Source organism: Dermacentor albipictus, unplaced genomic scaffold (assembly GCF_038994185.2).
Source record: "Dermacentor albipictus isolate Rhodes 1998 colony unplaced genomic scaffold, USDA_Dalb.pri_finalv2 scaffold_12, whole genome shotgun sequence".
Taxonomy (NCBI): Eukaryota; Metazoa; Arthropoda; class Arachnida; order Ixodida; family Ixodidae; genus Dermacentor; species Dermacentor albipictus.
In genome coordinates, this window is record NW_027225566.1 from 13,054,739 (window position 1) to 13,069,893 (window position 15,155).

General features: G+C 43.3%; 1 long non-coding RNA gene across 2 annotated transcripts; it reads left to right on the top strand.

The window, feature by feature from the left end:
* Window positions 1–2,396: 2,396 nt before the first annotated feature.
* LOC135899102 (uncharacterized) lies at window positions 2,397–9,664 on the top strand. Of its 2 annotated transcripts, none has more exons than XR_010563535.2 (4): window positions 2,397–2,832; window positions 3,819–3,923; window positions 6,631–6,775; window positions 9,555–9,664. It is a non-coding gene; the product is annotated as an uncharacterized lncRNA (long non-coding RNA). The 2 variants fall into 2 exon arrangements; XR_011509387.1 differs by lacking the exon at window positions 2,397–2,832 and adding an exon at window positions 3,088–3,283.
* Window positions 9,665–15,155: the final 5,491 nt, after the last annotated feature.

Consider the following 15,155-nt stretch of genomic DNA (forward strand, 5'->3'; position numbering starts at 1 on the left):
ACCGGCAGCACTGTTGTTTTTTGTGGAAACCACTGTCAGTCGGTGAAACACCCAGGAAGCTAGCGTAAGCAAGCTTCCAGTATAACAAAGCGGTTGCTTGATTTCATGGGACTTGAACAGATACGGAAGAACAGGGCGCATGCTTGGTATAATCAAAAGCTATCTGGAGGACCGAACTTTTCAGGTGATGTTTGGCACAAATTTCTCCAACTGGTTTATACAGAAGAATCCCTATTGGAAAATCCTATTTAAATTCAAACTGGGTTATACAGGTTTAAACTGGTTCTAACAGGGACCTGTTCAGCAACAAACAGGTATAAACAGGACCAGTTTACACATGAACAGGTTTGAACGGGGTCCCGTTTGGCATGCAAACAGGTATAAACTGGACCAGTTTACACATGAACAGGTTTGAACGGGGTCCCGTTTGGCATGCAAACAGGTATAAACTGGACCAGTTTACACACGAACAGGTCTGAACGGGGTCCCGTTTGGCACCCAAAGAGGTATAAACAGGACCAGTTCACACACGAACAGGTCTGAACGGGGTCCCGTTTGGCATGCAAGCAGGTATAGGCATCACCAGTTCACGCAGAAATGGGTCTTAACAGGGGCCCTGTTTGCAACTAAACTAGCTTATACTGGACGCAGTGGCACCATATAGGGTCGCCTGTTTGTCACAAAAGCTGGTTTAATCTGAAGGTTTCTGGCAACTATACTGGATGGCATCATGCATACCAGTTTAATGCTTGAATATAACTGGGGAGGAGCTTTTTTATTGTTCGACATCCTGACAATTTAACCCCTAGTGCTAAATTGGGCCATTATCAAGCTCTGCAGAAATTGCGTGAACACCTCGGAACATTCACAGACCAAACTGCGATATGCTAGCTGCGAATTTCAAACCGATTCCCGGTCCTGCCCAGTTGCAAAAGACAACAGGAATTCCTGCTGCAAATACAGAAATTTCTGTTAAGTACGACAGAAGTTCCTAACGTTTCTGTAGCTGCGACAGACATTTCTGACGTTACGACAGCAATTCTGACGTCGCAACAGAAACATTCGGTCGCGACGGCCAAGAGTTCTGAAGTCGCAACAGAAGCACTTTCCGTCGCGGCCCTTTAAAATGTCAGCTTCGCATCGGTGGTGTACACTGTACTTTTCTCTTGCGCGGTATTCAATCGTGCTTCTCTGAAGCCGGCAATACTGATAGCACCGACACCGGTATTAAAGTCGACGTGGCCAATTGTTATAATTGTGCCGTGACGACGCGGCACCAGCAACGCGCTACCGGCCTCCTCAAAATCGGCCGCTGATCAAAATCATACTATCTGCGGGAATGGCTGCGTATCCGCTTTGTTTTATTTGGTAAGATGGGGCACACAGTCCTGTGGACTTACATTTGCGGTTACACTGACACACTAGTTAATTTCCCAGAAATATTGCACAAGCTTATGCGAAGCGGAAAAGAAGTTTTGGATTGTTCCACAAAGTTGCGTGAAAAGCTTTCTCGCTCGGGTCTCATTAATCTGGTACAGCGCTGCCGTGAGAAGCCAGTATACTGTCCGGATCAAGACTCACTCACGAGTGTTTATGTAGCTATTTTGCATTGAACGCACGAATTATATGCGAGCTCAAAACTGTAAAGAGCAAGAGACAACTGTCGAAATTAGCAGTAACAACCTGCAGTGTCCCCGGTCACCGTTGTCTATTTCTGAATTTCTTATTAAATATGGATATCGGTACAGCAAAATTGATGTTCTAGCATTCCACGATGTACCTGGCGATGGTAACAACACTTTTGCGCATATAGAGATGCGGCAGGTGACGCGGTGAAGTGAAAGCGCATCTTGGCTTTTAAAATGTAAATGTAAACAGCAACTCAGAAACAGACTTATATTGCTGGCCTAGTCGAGGTGCGGGCGTGTTCGGCGTGGTGCGGTGGTAAGATGCTTGTCTCGAAATCGTGAGGTCCGCAGTTCAAATCCCGTGCGAAAGCTTTTTTTTTTTCTACTTTCATTTTTTTTGTATTAATAATTTTTCTTATCCTTAAAGAGGTGTCTGTCAATTTTTAATCAAATATATTGATCAGAAGCTACAGAATTTTCGACTACAAGACGTCACACAACAGAGAACAGAACGACAGTCACAACGTCCCAAAATACGACAGACTGAAAATTTCCTGTTGTGTTATTCAAGTGGGTGAGACGTCTATAAGGCGTATGCGCACATTGCCGTCCTCTTCATTAAAAGCAACGTTGCTGAAACACGTCGTACAAGACGCTGTACGACTCGCATAACATCGAAATACAACGCCGTCACCATCCATGAGATCACCGAAAGCACGGTCGCTTTCGGTGGCGGCCTACAGATGGCAGCACAGGTAGCGCCGGTAAAGTTACAGGTGATATTATTTTGCCGTCTTCTGCCTTAGCTACATGTGAGTGCGCGCTGCATTGACGCCGTCCGATGCAGCTGTTTAATCGTATGTACGCTGTGCCGAGAGTAATTGTGGTGCATTTTGTATTCATTGAGAATCACAAAACCCCTGGGACCGCGTAATGTAGCCCGCAGTATCCTTCGTGTGGTGCGCCGATGTCGAAGGTATGAGCCTTCGCCACTTTCTTTGTTCCGGGCTCACGAAAAGGATCTCCTCCTCTGGCACTCTCGCATCGTGTCACACTGTACGGAAGAATTTGGTGAAAATTGTGCTCTTACGTCCTGTAGTTGATCCGCAATTCAACAGTGTGTGCGCCGGAAGGACCGTTGGTGCAGTCGATGCCGCGGCACCTGTGACGCTAAAAGGAGCGTTTTCCAAGTACGCCTAGAAAGGTAAGTCCGGCGCTTGCGCGCATTCTTCCTGTCTATGGTTCGTGAAGTGTGCGTTCTTGTACGTATCGCAAGATCCGTACAACAACCGAATCCGAATGAGTAAAGCAGCAAGAATTATAAATGTGCTTTTCAAATGGTTGTTCTTCATGTCGCAGTGCACATTTAGCAAAAAGTTCCATGGAAATTGCCCTAAAACGTATTCATGTTACCAACAGCTCTATCTGTGGTTTATTTACCTTCACCTATGAAGCACGCTAGCGCGGGTGGTTCTTTGATCTAAATGGGCACAAAAATTCAAGCAAAGAAAGTTACTGCTTGTGTACATAATTTTTCATTGAGAAATGGTATAGGCATTTCCAGAAGTAGTACGTCGATGTGTCGTCTTCACAGCTAACAGCTGCGCGAGATAGCACCCGATTTCTTCGTCGACGCATGGCCAGATTTTCAGCTTGTATGGAAATTCGTCTGTTTATAGAGTGTCGTCAGATGACGTGTATTAGTGTCCTGTGTGTTTTCGTGTACTTGTAAAGGGTTCCGATCTTGCAGAGAAGCCGAAATTACAAAAGCAATGTTTCTTTTTAATCGAAAAATCTTTCTCTTTTCTGTATTGTCTCTCCAGAAAAAGAGGTGGTCTGTTGAAATTTTGAGCGCATCGTCCTTTGGGAGCAGTGCTTTGTTGCGCCGCATAAACAAATTAGGTTTTGGAACGCTTTTCATGTCCTAAGGAATTTTTTGATAGTACAATTCACATTTCACGTTATACAGCTGTACGTTTGTGTGAACCTTTTCATAGTAGATTCATGTTTGCTACAGTTCGATTTACGTGTTATTTAACCGCCTGTGATGTTACGGTCAGATATTTGCACAACCAGTTGCAGCTTCATGTAACTGGTTGTATGAGACTTTTTTCAAAATATGACGTGATCTTTTTATATCACAAGTTTGCAGCTTCAGCAGAGATTACAATAAATTAAGCTATTGTTTAGGGATGGCAAGATTTTGTGAACCAGAGGCACCTCCAGATATGCACCTGCGGCACTTCTGCAGCCTCAACAGCACGGCAAAGTACCTGATGTGCATGCTGTGACAAGGTGTGTGCAAAGCAGTTGCTGCCACGTACACGAGCTGCAGATTTTGTTGGTATCATCCATGTTTGGAAACTCTCCTGAATTTTCCGTGGGTTTACAAATGTGGGCTCATTTTACAATTATATGGATGTCACTTTAGAAAGACAATGAAGTTGTGTTGGTTAAGATATTTTAAAGCTGTTGAGAGATTAAGGGCATGACATTGTTAAAATGCACGTAAAAATTAATTGTAATGGTACTTGTAATGGTTTATTATTAGCGATGCAATATCTCTAACGAGAACATCAGAGGGGCACTTGCTTTAGGGAAGTTTGGTCAGATAATTCATGAAGCAGCGTAAAGCGGCAGCAGCATACACGCTGTAAAAGCTCTGTAATCTAAAGAAAAAACAAAGTTGTCAGTTACTGGTTTCAAGTTCACTGCTGCTTTTTGTGCTGCACGACAAGGTAAATAATGGTTGATAATGTGTGTGTGACGTAATAGTTCTGCGCAAACACACGAGGTGGAGAGAAGTTTTTATTAAAGTGAAAATCAGACATCGTAGCATTTGCTACAAAGGAAACCCGTATGTGTTCCTCAAAAGGAAAGCTGCACAGTTGAAGAAAAATTCGTCCTGGTCCGGGACTCGAACCCGGGGCTACCACCTTTCCGAGGCAGCCACTGTACCATCTGAGATAACCAGGTGGCTAGCACATGGCAGGGCGAAGTCGAATTAGTTGACAACACGAAGCAAAGGCAAGGGTTTGACGTAATATTTTTTCCCCTTTATTAATTACCTCTCTACACCTTGCGCGTTTCCGCAGAACTATTACGTCACACCCTTGCCTTTGCTTCATGTTGTCGACAAATTCGAATTCGCCCGGCCATCTGCTAGCCGCCTGGTTATCTTAGATTGTAAAGCGGCTGTCCCGGAAAGACGTAGGTCCCGGGTTTGAGTCCCGGACCTGGACGGTTTCTTTTTTTCAACTATGAGGCTTTCCTTTCGAGGAATCCGTACGGGTTTCTTTTGTAGCAATTGCTACGAGTGGGTGGATGTGCGATTTTCCCTTTATTAATAATGTGTGTGTGTATGCAACAATGGGGGTGCTGAGAGCAAGCTTTAAAATAATGTGTGTTATGTCCCCAACAAAGAATTTAGTGTCTGCAGCATTTTTACAAAATATTATGTTCACAGGTTGGCAGGTATGACATAATGTACAACAATAATGTACAACACTTTTGCTGTAGATGTCATATTCATAACGTCCCTTTTCTGTCTACTTGAATCGTATATTTAGAATTTGGCCCACCTTCAGTTTGATCAAGGTTCATAGGTAGCCCCCTCTGAAATAAATATAATTAGGAGCTATTGTAGATAAGCATGATATACCTACTCACTGTATTGTGACATATATTTTTAGGGACTGTGTTGTGAGGCATGCATATCCTTTTACCTGTATGTCTTGCAGCAGGTTGCCCGACAATAGCATAAATGCTCTGCCCACCTTTATTATTATGCTTTCATGTAGACATCTAACATCTGTGCCCACATAGACTCCATGTTCTTAATTACATTTTTCTAAGTATTCACTGTTGTGCATTACATTATTGTGTTACATTACTGTGCATTACATGTTTTCTTTGTTTTATTTTGGAGCGGCTATTCATTTCTATAATAGTACAGAGAATAGGACTTCAAAACAAAAAACCACGAAAGGTGGCTTAAAAGTGTATGATGCTTGGAATTCTACATTCCATCCCCTAAAGCGCTACCAGTAGTAAAACGTTCCTGATTGTCTTTTTTATAAGCTAGCTGCCAGATACATAGTCCCATTATGAGAGTATGTTATTTTTTTTCTTTGGTCTGACTTGTTTTGTTGAATGTTCTCCTTGTTAGTTCAGAATTTGTTTTCTTGCCACCTCATGCAATACTCCAACTGGAGACTATGAGCTATGTGTACAATAAGTAAGTAAATTCCTAAAGCATGCAACAAACCATGCAGCATAGCATTTAAATGTTGCCAGTTTATAATGCTTCTCGAGTGCAGCGCAGCATGGAGCTTGAGGCTGATCTCTTCAGATATAAAAAAAAATGCAGGTTATGAAAATATGGTCCTACAAACTGCTGGTTACGCATGTCAGTCAGCCTGTTGCAGTGGTCACAAGTGAGAATGTAACCAAAAGCTGGGCGTGCTCGGCCATTTTGCATATGGCACAGGATAGAGCTTCGCCTCTGCTATTGCTTCTCTTATAATAATGGCCTCCGAGTATACATGCCGAGTTATGCTTCTGGGGACACTTATTAGTTAACCTTATCAGGTAATACCATTAGCCTTATGGGTGCTATAATGTTGCAGTGCCTGCAGGATGGCCAGCATTACAATACACATTAAAATTATTGTACAAGTCATGCAATGGTATCGAGATTGGCCCACCAAGTGACACCCTTTACTTACAGTATACCTGGGATCAGCCCAGCTCACTCAGTCAGGGAGACATCCATGCATAAGGAGAGGGGTGTAGCAAATAGAGGGCGTTCGATTAATCTTTCTCACATAGATAGCTCATACATATAATGTTTCTTAAATTGGATGCTTTGTTGCTCAAAATGAAGTTACTTATGTGCATAATGTCAGCAATGCGATCCTATTTATGCCTACCGAAAGTTGCTTTGTTCACTGCCACTTTTTATATTGTTTCGCTTGTTATTCTAAGCTCACTTGTTTTATAGCTGCTATAGGTGTGGCTGGACCTGGAGAAGAAGTGTAAGCAGACCATGCTATGTTGCTGATCTGCGCTGATCTCCACATCCAAGTTGGTCCCGTGACAGTTGGGCGCCATTGTGCCTTGCTTCATTGACAAGGTGATATAATATGGTGAGCTTGTACTTCAATATCGGTATTGAAAATTATGTTAAGGAAAAAGACAAGGATTGGTCTTTATGATAGATACACTCATGTTCTTTCTTTAAGGTGTTCTTTTGACACTGTTCTGCATGGACATATTTTTAGAGAATTATAACAGTCCTTTATTGCAAAGTGCCACGGCGCTAGTTTATGCGTTAAACTAGCACTCTTTCACCAAAAAAAGCCGTATTTAGCACACAATTCACAAGGAAAGAAAGGAGGCAACAGGACAGAGTGCTACTAACAGTTCAGTATTATAGCTCGCACAGTAATATTGTGCAAAAGGTGAAAGGGGGAGAATAGATCTGAATACATATTGTTCGCACAGAAACGAAAAGGATGCATCACATGGTGAGTGTGACATTTGTTTTACAATGATAAGAAGCAGTCTCACTGTCTAGTAATTCTCTGCATGGGGAGCTAGTGCTAGGTTCCTCGTCATACATATAAGAAAAGTTTCAGATATCTCTCCAGCGCTTTTGTCTTTTTATTTTGTCACGATCAAGCAGCTTTTAAACATAGGTGCATGTGCACCGAGAGTAGTGCACTACCACTGCTAACTGACCCACACATCAAGTTTGCTTGGTCACGCTGCCAGTCATTTATACATTTGCCGGTTTATCCGATGTAGCCTCTACTGCACGAAATAGTATGTGATAGACACTGCACCTGTGTACTGTACGTGCTTTCTTACATTATTTTTTTCAGAGATAGTGATGCAGGCCTTTTCATTATTTACATGCCTACACAACAAACGAAGCATTATCTGTGCTTAGAAAGAATTGTAGGAAAATCCAGCATGAGGCAACTGTTCTCAGCACGAAACAAACTTGATTCGTTGGTTTTCGTTCATTATTGCGATCACACTAAGGCAGACAAGCTTGTAGGCTGTGCTTCTGCAATTTGTACAGCACACTGACAGCACTGGTGTGGGCCTCATCTGTGGGCTGACTGATGGCACCTTCTACGGCGCAGACCACTTGTGTTGGGCGAGGCACCAATGTTGACGTTTGTTCCCTTGTGCAAAACAGCAGTCCTAGGTTTAGAGTAGTTGTAGGAAGACAAGGTAAACATAACTTCCATGGCTTGAGTGGGCTCATTTCTCTTGGGGCATCTAGCTTTTTTTCTTGCAACTGTGCAGAGGTGCTTCTCTAGAGTCAGCGGGAAAATGGCATAGAGTTGTGCATTCAGGAACTCCTTAACAATGATCTGCCGTAGTTAGGGCCTTGCGAAAATGCACTGTCTGCCAAGTGGTAGAAGGTGCATTATTCAGCCACAGATTTCCTGTTGGCATGATTGCACTCGTGCTGTCAGTAATTTCTTGGCTTGCCGAATTATCTTGAGGCCCCACGCTGATGATGCTGCCGATGTCTTCGTGTGCAGATTTTCAGGATGAGGTTTTTTGCTTTGCAAATGTTGTTGAAAGGTAGGTGGTGCTTACAGGTAGCTATTCTAAATATTAGTGAAATGAATTGGCCCATCTTGCTTCGTCAAACATCGTCACGCCGACATCAGTTGCACAAACAAAAAACCTGGCCTACTTGCAGCGTCGTGCACGAAGAAACAAACAAATCAGCTGCTGGATTGTCTTGGCATCGCATACTAAGCTGAGACCGGAACTGCTGTAGCTACAAACCAGGCAGAAACGATGATGATGAGCAGGGATTTGTAGTAGCGCCACTTCGTGGGGCACCAAGGAGGCTTCGTTCAAAACAAAAATGGCGTTCAGCAAGTAGAACCATGCCACGGTGAGAGTCGGTGCATGGTGCTCTCGATCAAGTTGGCTCAAGGAGTGTCCGAAAAATCAGACGAGAGGTTGCAAGGCGTCCTAATTTTCGGAAGTTGTTATATATTATGGTCCACGGGGAGAATGGCGGTGCCGTGAAGCAGACCGAGTAATCATGTCCGGAAAATCAATCGGCGACTGTACCTATACCTATGTGTCTATGTATACCTAGGTGCAACAGTGTTTGCTATGATCTGTGCCAGAATTGCTGTTGCCCGTAGATGCCCAACATGTCGGGTGTCAAATTGTAAAATACCTTGCAAAAGTGATCTACGGAAAAATACCGCTTCTGCTATATTTCGCTTTTGCAAGATATTTAGCGGCTGCTGGCACCTACCTTAAAAGGCTTTATATGGTCTTCGCATGGCCAGGGCCTTCTACTTTTGTGAGTTTACTTATCTCGAAATTTACCCCGGTTTTTATAACTTCAAGTTGGCGGGATCCCTAGTCTCCTTTAACATGTACCCAATAGACCTTACATAGGGGTTTTGGCATTTCTCTGCCATCTAAATGCAGCCATTGTGGCTGGGATTCAATCCCATGCCCTCTGCCTGAGCAGCGCAATGTCAAAGCCAGTACACTACGGTATTTTGCTGGCAGACGGGTTTAGTTTCTGAATAATTTATTATCTCAACCTGTCGGTGTTGTTTTTAAAGGTATTTCATGTTTGTATTCTGTTGCTTCAATACTAGTAATTATTGTTAATCAAACGATGTGTCCATCTTTTTCCTATAAGACTTGCTTGAATCTCCTGCTAATTATGACAGCTTATTCTCCCACAGTAATCCATGTTCCCTTGAAACATAGGCAGTGCATGAAACCACATATTTTTCAATAAGATGTATTCGTTATCTTCTATGACCGGAATGCTGAACCTTTCTTATTTGTGAGAACATAAGCAAATTTGCCTATGTGCTAACCTGTTGCATGAGTCAAGATGAATTATTGGCTTTACTTTTTCAGGTGCCCTGCTCGCTCGCACCCAAGCAACCCACTCCAGCGGTCTTCTCTCGGCAGACTGGATGCATCGAAATACCGTTAGAAGGTCCAATAAACAGTGCTTGAGACATTTATGACATGCTTTTATTTAGGCCGGAGGACTTCAGGCTTAATGAAAGCTCAAGTGGGTGTACAGAAATACCTACGTAAAGTATACTTGTCTTTTTCACTTACAAGTACATGCCAATACTTTGCCTGACATTTTTCACCCCAAAATTACACTTTACTGTGGATTTGTGTACACACCATTACAGCAAGAAGCACTGCATTAAGACGAGTACAAGTAATCGAACATATACTAAACTAGCAAGAATTACATTTGCATACTTGTAGTATAAATATGAAAAGGAGGTACAATCTTCTTCAGGGTGCATTTTCTTGTAGGTCATACATAGAGAACGTACTCGTGGGTCATACAAAACTTGTTCATAATGTATCACATCAGTGTTGGTAGTGCTAATCAATTTATGCCGAAAATTGTGTTCATCTTTGTATCAAGCAATGTACCAGGCAAACCTACATATGAAAGTGGCTTCTTGTTGCGAACCTAATGCAGATCTACTTCTCTTCAATGCTGATCGCAAATACACAAGTGCACAAAATATGTGTAAAGAGTAAATTATATTAAGCAACATCAATCCATTCTGAAAGGACCTGGTATGAATGTAGCAAAAAATAGGTCTGAACAGGGGCAAACAGGTCTGGGTTAGATAGGACGGGATTAAACGGGTCAGGATTAAACAGGATTTAAACGGGTCAGGATTAAACAGGATTTAAACGGGTCAGGTTTAAACAGGATTTAAACGGGTCAGGTTTAAACAGGAACAAACGGGATTTAAACAGGTCAGGACTGAACAGGATCAAACGGGGTCCCGTTCCATAACCCTATTTGATGAAACCCGTTTGAAAACAAATAGGATTTTCTAGTAGGGATGGATTGCCGCAAGGTGGAGTATTGAGCGTTACACTATTTTTAGTGAAGCTCAATTCGATAAGTACAGTTATTCCTTCTTTCCTAGTCCATTCTCTATATGTCGATGACATTCAACTTTATTTCTCCTCTTGTAATATGGCTACTTGCGAACGCCAACTCCAGTTGGGTGTAAACTCTATAGTGCGATGGGAAAACGAAAATGGTTTTAAATTTTGCGCAGAAGAAACAATATGCGTACCTTTCAGTCAATACCGAAGGCTCACACTGGACCAGCATTACATATTAAAGGACAGCAAATCACAGTAAAGAATGAATACACATTTCTTGGTATAATCTTTGACAAGAAACTCAACTTCAAAGCACACATCGCTTATGGAAAACAGAAATCTCTCAAATCTATAAATTTAATAAAGTTCCTATCCCATCGATCATGGGGTTCATATAGAATATGCCTGCTTCGCATATACAATGCAGTTGTCCAGTCACAATTAGACTACGGATGTTTTGTGTACGGCTCAGCTCGAAAGTCGGCATTAGAGGTTCTTGATCCGGTGCATCATCTTGTACTACATCTTTGTTCCCGTTCGTTTCGTACGTCTCCCATACAAAGCTTGTAAGCAGAAACCAAGCAGTTGTCTTTGGAACACAGAAGACTATTTCTTGGAAACATGTACATAATGAGAGTACTGTCGTGTTCAACGCATCCTTGTAAACTACTATTTACAAAGCCGCGCTTTAATATACATTTTAGCAACAAACCGGCAATCATTCCTTCTTTTTTTATCAGGTACCAAAAGCTGACTGCAGACATATGTTACGACGTAAGAAATAAATTCTTGCAAGATGAACCTTCTTTTGCTCCTTGGGAGATGAAACATGCGCAATGCGACTTTCGGTTAACCAAAAACAGAAAACCATCTACACCAAGAGAGGCGTTACTAAGTGAATATTTATAAATCGAATCAGAATATAATTTTTGCATGAAGTACTTTACAGATGGATCAAAAAGCAATGACAATGTAGGCGCTGCAGTCACATCAAATCAATTTGAAAAACAAATGAGACTTCCAAGTCAGGCTACTGTCATTACTGCAGAACTCGATGCCATTTCGTTAGCTCTTGAAGACATCCTGAAAAGAGGAAATAATCAATCGGTTATATTTAGCGACTCTTTGAGCTCTCTTCAAGCTCTCGCATCGAGGTTACCATCTAGAAATAATCTACTGAAGAAAATGCAAAATAAATACACCAAATGTCACAAGAGAGCTTTAAATGTCAGTTTCTGCTATATTCCTAGTCATGTATGGATTGCCGGGAATGAAAGAGCAGATCTCATGGGAGCCCGTACCAAAGATATGGCGCTACATGATGTTGGCCTACCTTGGCAAGATTACAAAGCTACTTTAAGAATAGCTGTTGAGAAACACTGGCCGAAAGTGTGGGATCAGAAGAAACTTAACAAACTTCATTGCATAAAACCTATTTTACGAGAATGATGGAGTTGTCGCCACAGACAAAGATTTTACGAGGTTATTTTATGTCGCCTAAGAATTGGTCACACAAGGCTGACAGATAGTTAATTAATAGCAAACCACAACCAGCATGCCAACACTGCGGTGAAATTTTAACCGTGCTACATATTTTAATAACACGTCCTGGTTTAGAAAAGTGGAGGCATATATATTTTAAGATTATTTACGAAGAAGAATCCCTATCCATCCCATGTTCTCATTGAGCGATGAACCACTCGCCCCATATAAAGATACTGTTAACTTTTTAAAAGCCACAGGAATCGCACAAGAACTGTAGCACATCTCATGCTTTATATTTTACTTGGTCATTTACACAGTTTTACCGCTTTTCAACAAATAAGCTAATTCGAAAAACATGTGCTCGGCACATTATAGTCTGCCCGGCTGCTGCGCCAGAAAATTCCCAATTCATCATTATCATTATTTAAACAAATCTTTAATTTTTGGTTGGCCCACTATGTTGTCAACGCATTTAAAGCCAATTAATTCAAACTTCACCCTTCGGTTGAATCTGCTCATTCATACTTCTTGCTTGTCCATACGAGAAGTATGAGCTGCTTTAGTCGGATCTAGCTCAACATTTGCGTTCATATGCAAATAGAAACAGCTACCTGTCTACGCTACTCAAGGCGGTGCAATCCACAAGCAGAAAAGCTGTCCTTGTTGAAACAGGAAAATTTTTCTTTTGAAGTCGCTTGGTGCAAGAGAGCAGTCACGAATTTGCAATTTATTTTCAGTATATGATTAAATAAACATTTCATTAAAGTATAAGCTGATGTGTTGCCCCAAGACATATTCATATCTGCATCTTATATTTCAAACAAAATTCTGGGGCCCCCTCGGGTTTGAGTTATCAAAATTCTACTCTATTGGTAATCAGTTGCAAGCAACGAACATGGCACCGTCACTACCATGCCCCGTTTTTCCAAGAAGCCGCGGTGCCTCAAAGACATTGAGAAGACAGACCCGCCAGCGGCGGGCTGCATGCTTGCTCCCTCGCTGCAACCTCTGATTCGACCTCCTCCACCTCCAGCCCCGCATCTTACGACCTCGGCAGTGTACAGTAGCCTGTGACATACAGAGAGTAAAATTGCGTTTTAAAGAGAGAGGTTGTGTGTCTGTTTGCTCCCCCAAGTGCGTGGAAGCCGCTTGGGGCGAGTGTACGCCTTTGACTTACTTTGCGTCGCATGTTTCTGGTCCGCAGTGGCACATTCATGGGCCGCTGTCAACAGAGCTAGTTTTTTTAACTAGTTACGCGGTTAGCTAGCTGAGCCGGCGGTCGAGAACTTTTTACGCTCAGGAGTGGGATAATCCAAACAAGCCCGTGAAGATGAGCCAGGATGACGAACATCCGTACAAGAAATGTCTTGCTGCACAATCATGCGCTGCTTAACAAGTGACAAGCCCCACCGAGCTTCAACGGAATAGCAGGCAACGAAATGATCACAGCACACCAGACGAGCTCCAAGAAAAATTCACCCAACTTTCATGACTGCAGGAGGAGGTTCGGGAGCTCGGCAGCTGTAATTCTGCTCCCTTAACACCGTCATTCCAGCCGGATCCAGGCCCGAGCAACATCATCTTGGGACAGCTCAGCGAGGCCTTCTCTGCAATGGCCCCCATGATGGAGAGGATGAATGCTCCATCGACTACGACCACTGTTCATGCGAGACCGGACCTCTCTACCGCAATCCAAAACTTCACTGGAGACAGCATCTAAATCAGTGCCGAAGATTGGCTGGAAACGTTCTCGCGCGTTGCCGACGTAGCCAAATGGTCTCAACATCAACGACTAACTGCTGTTCACCTCAAGCAGCAGGGCACAGATAAGGATGGGCTGATTTCGTCGGCAACAAGGTGTTATTTATGGCAAGCTGCGTTTAAAGCAGGTTTCGTGGCAGAGAAAAAACCTTCTCGTCTTATGTAGCAGAATGGCCGAATGAGTTCAAGTTCGTGATGAGGATGTGACAAAGTACGTCCGAGAAAAGGAAAAAGAAATGTGCGCGAGGGGGAAACTAACTCTGCCGGATACAAGTGTCGAGATTATGAGATGTCTCTGGTCAACTCAGATAAGTTTCTCATTACGAGGGAGAAGCTATAAAAGTGTGGACGAGTTGCTTCAAGCTATCAGAACCCATGAAAACTTCATAGAAAGCCGTAAAAGACAATTTTCAGCGGCAGAACAGTTCGACAGCCAAAGCCGATGTTGTAGTGGCCATCAGCCGTGTCCTGTATCAGCATACGTAGATGATGCAGTACTCAACAGTACCATGCAAGGAGGGCGCCGTGCAGATGGGGTGCGTTGCTACAACTTCCTACAAACTGGCCACCTGTCGAGTCAGTGTCCTGAGCCGCGGCGCCCAATTTATTGCACGAAATGTAACCGTGATGGGCACAGTGCAAAATCGCGTCCACATCGGGGCTGCTCAGGTAATGTGACTAACACTGTATGCACCACGTCGTCAAAAAGGGTGTATAAAAGCATTTGTATTGACGGCGAATGGATGATCGCCCTTCTCGATACGAGTTCCAATGTGAGCTTGATAGAGCTGACGCGTGCCGTGCAGCTGAACAGGGAGCTTACGACGCCTCCCACAGCGGCCATACCCGGAGTCGGTGGAAAGCAAACATCCGTTGGCGAACTAGATTTAAAGGTGCGTGTCGATAATGTTGAACTTCCTGCCGTCCACTTCTACATAGTCAGCACCGACACCTTTGTTTGACCGGATGTCATCATTGGCGCTGACAGGATTGACTTGCCCGGTCTGCTCCTCATCCACACTGGTGGATCTACCCATGTGCTGAACCAAACGCAAGCACAAGGCCTGACAGGTATTGTCGCAGAATCGGAAAGAACGAGAGAAGTCGTCAAGTGTAACGAAGCATTGAGGCTTCCCCGTAGACGGTTCTGTCTGTATCGGGCACACCTTCTCTTGATGCACCTGCTGTTTTCAGCATCCTCGTTGCGAACTATAGCAATGTCAAGTTGCACATGAAGCAAGGAGAAATACTCAGGCGTCCACCTGCTCCTTGCAACATGCCAGGGCAAGTTTTACTGACCGCCAATAAGTAGGCCCATCCGCTGCAACTGATAGACCG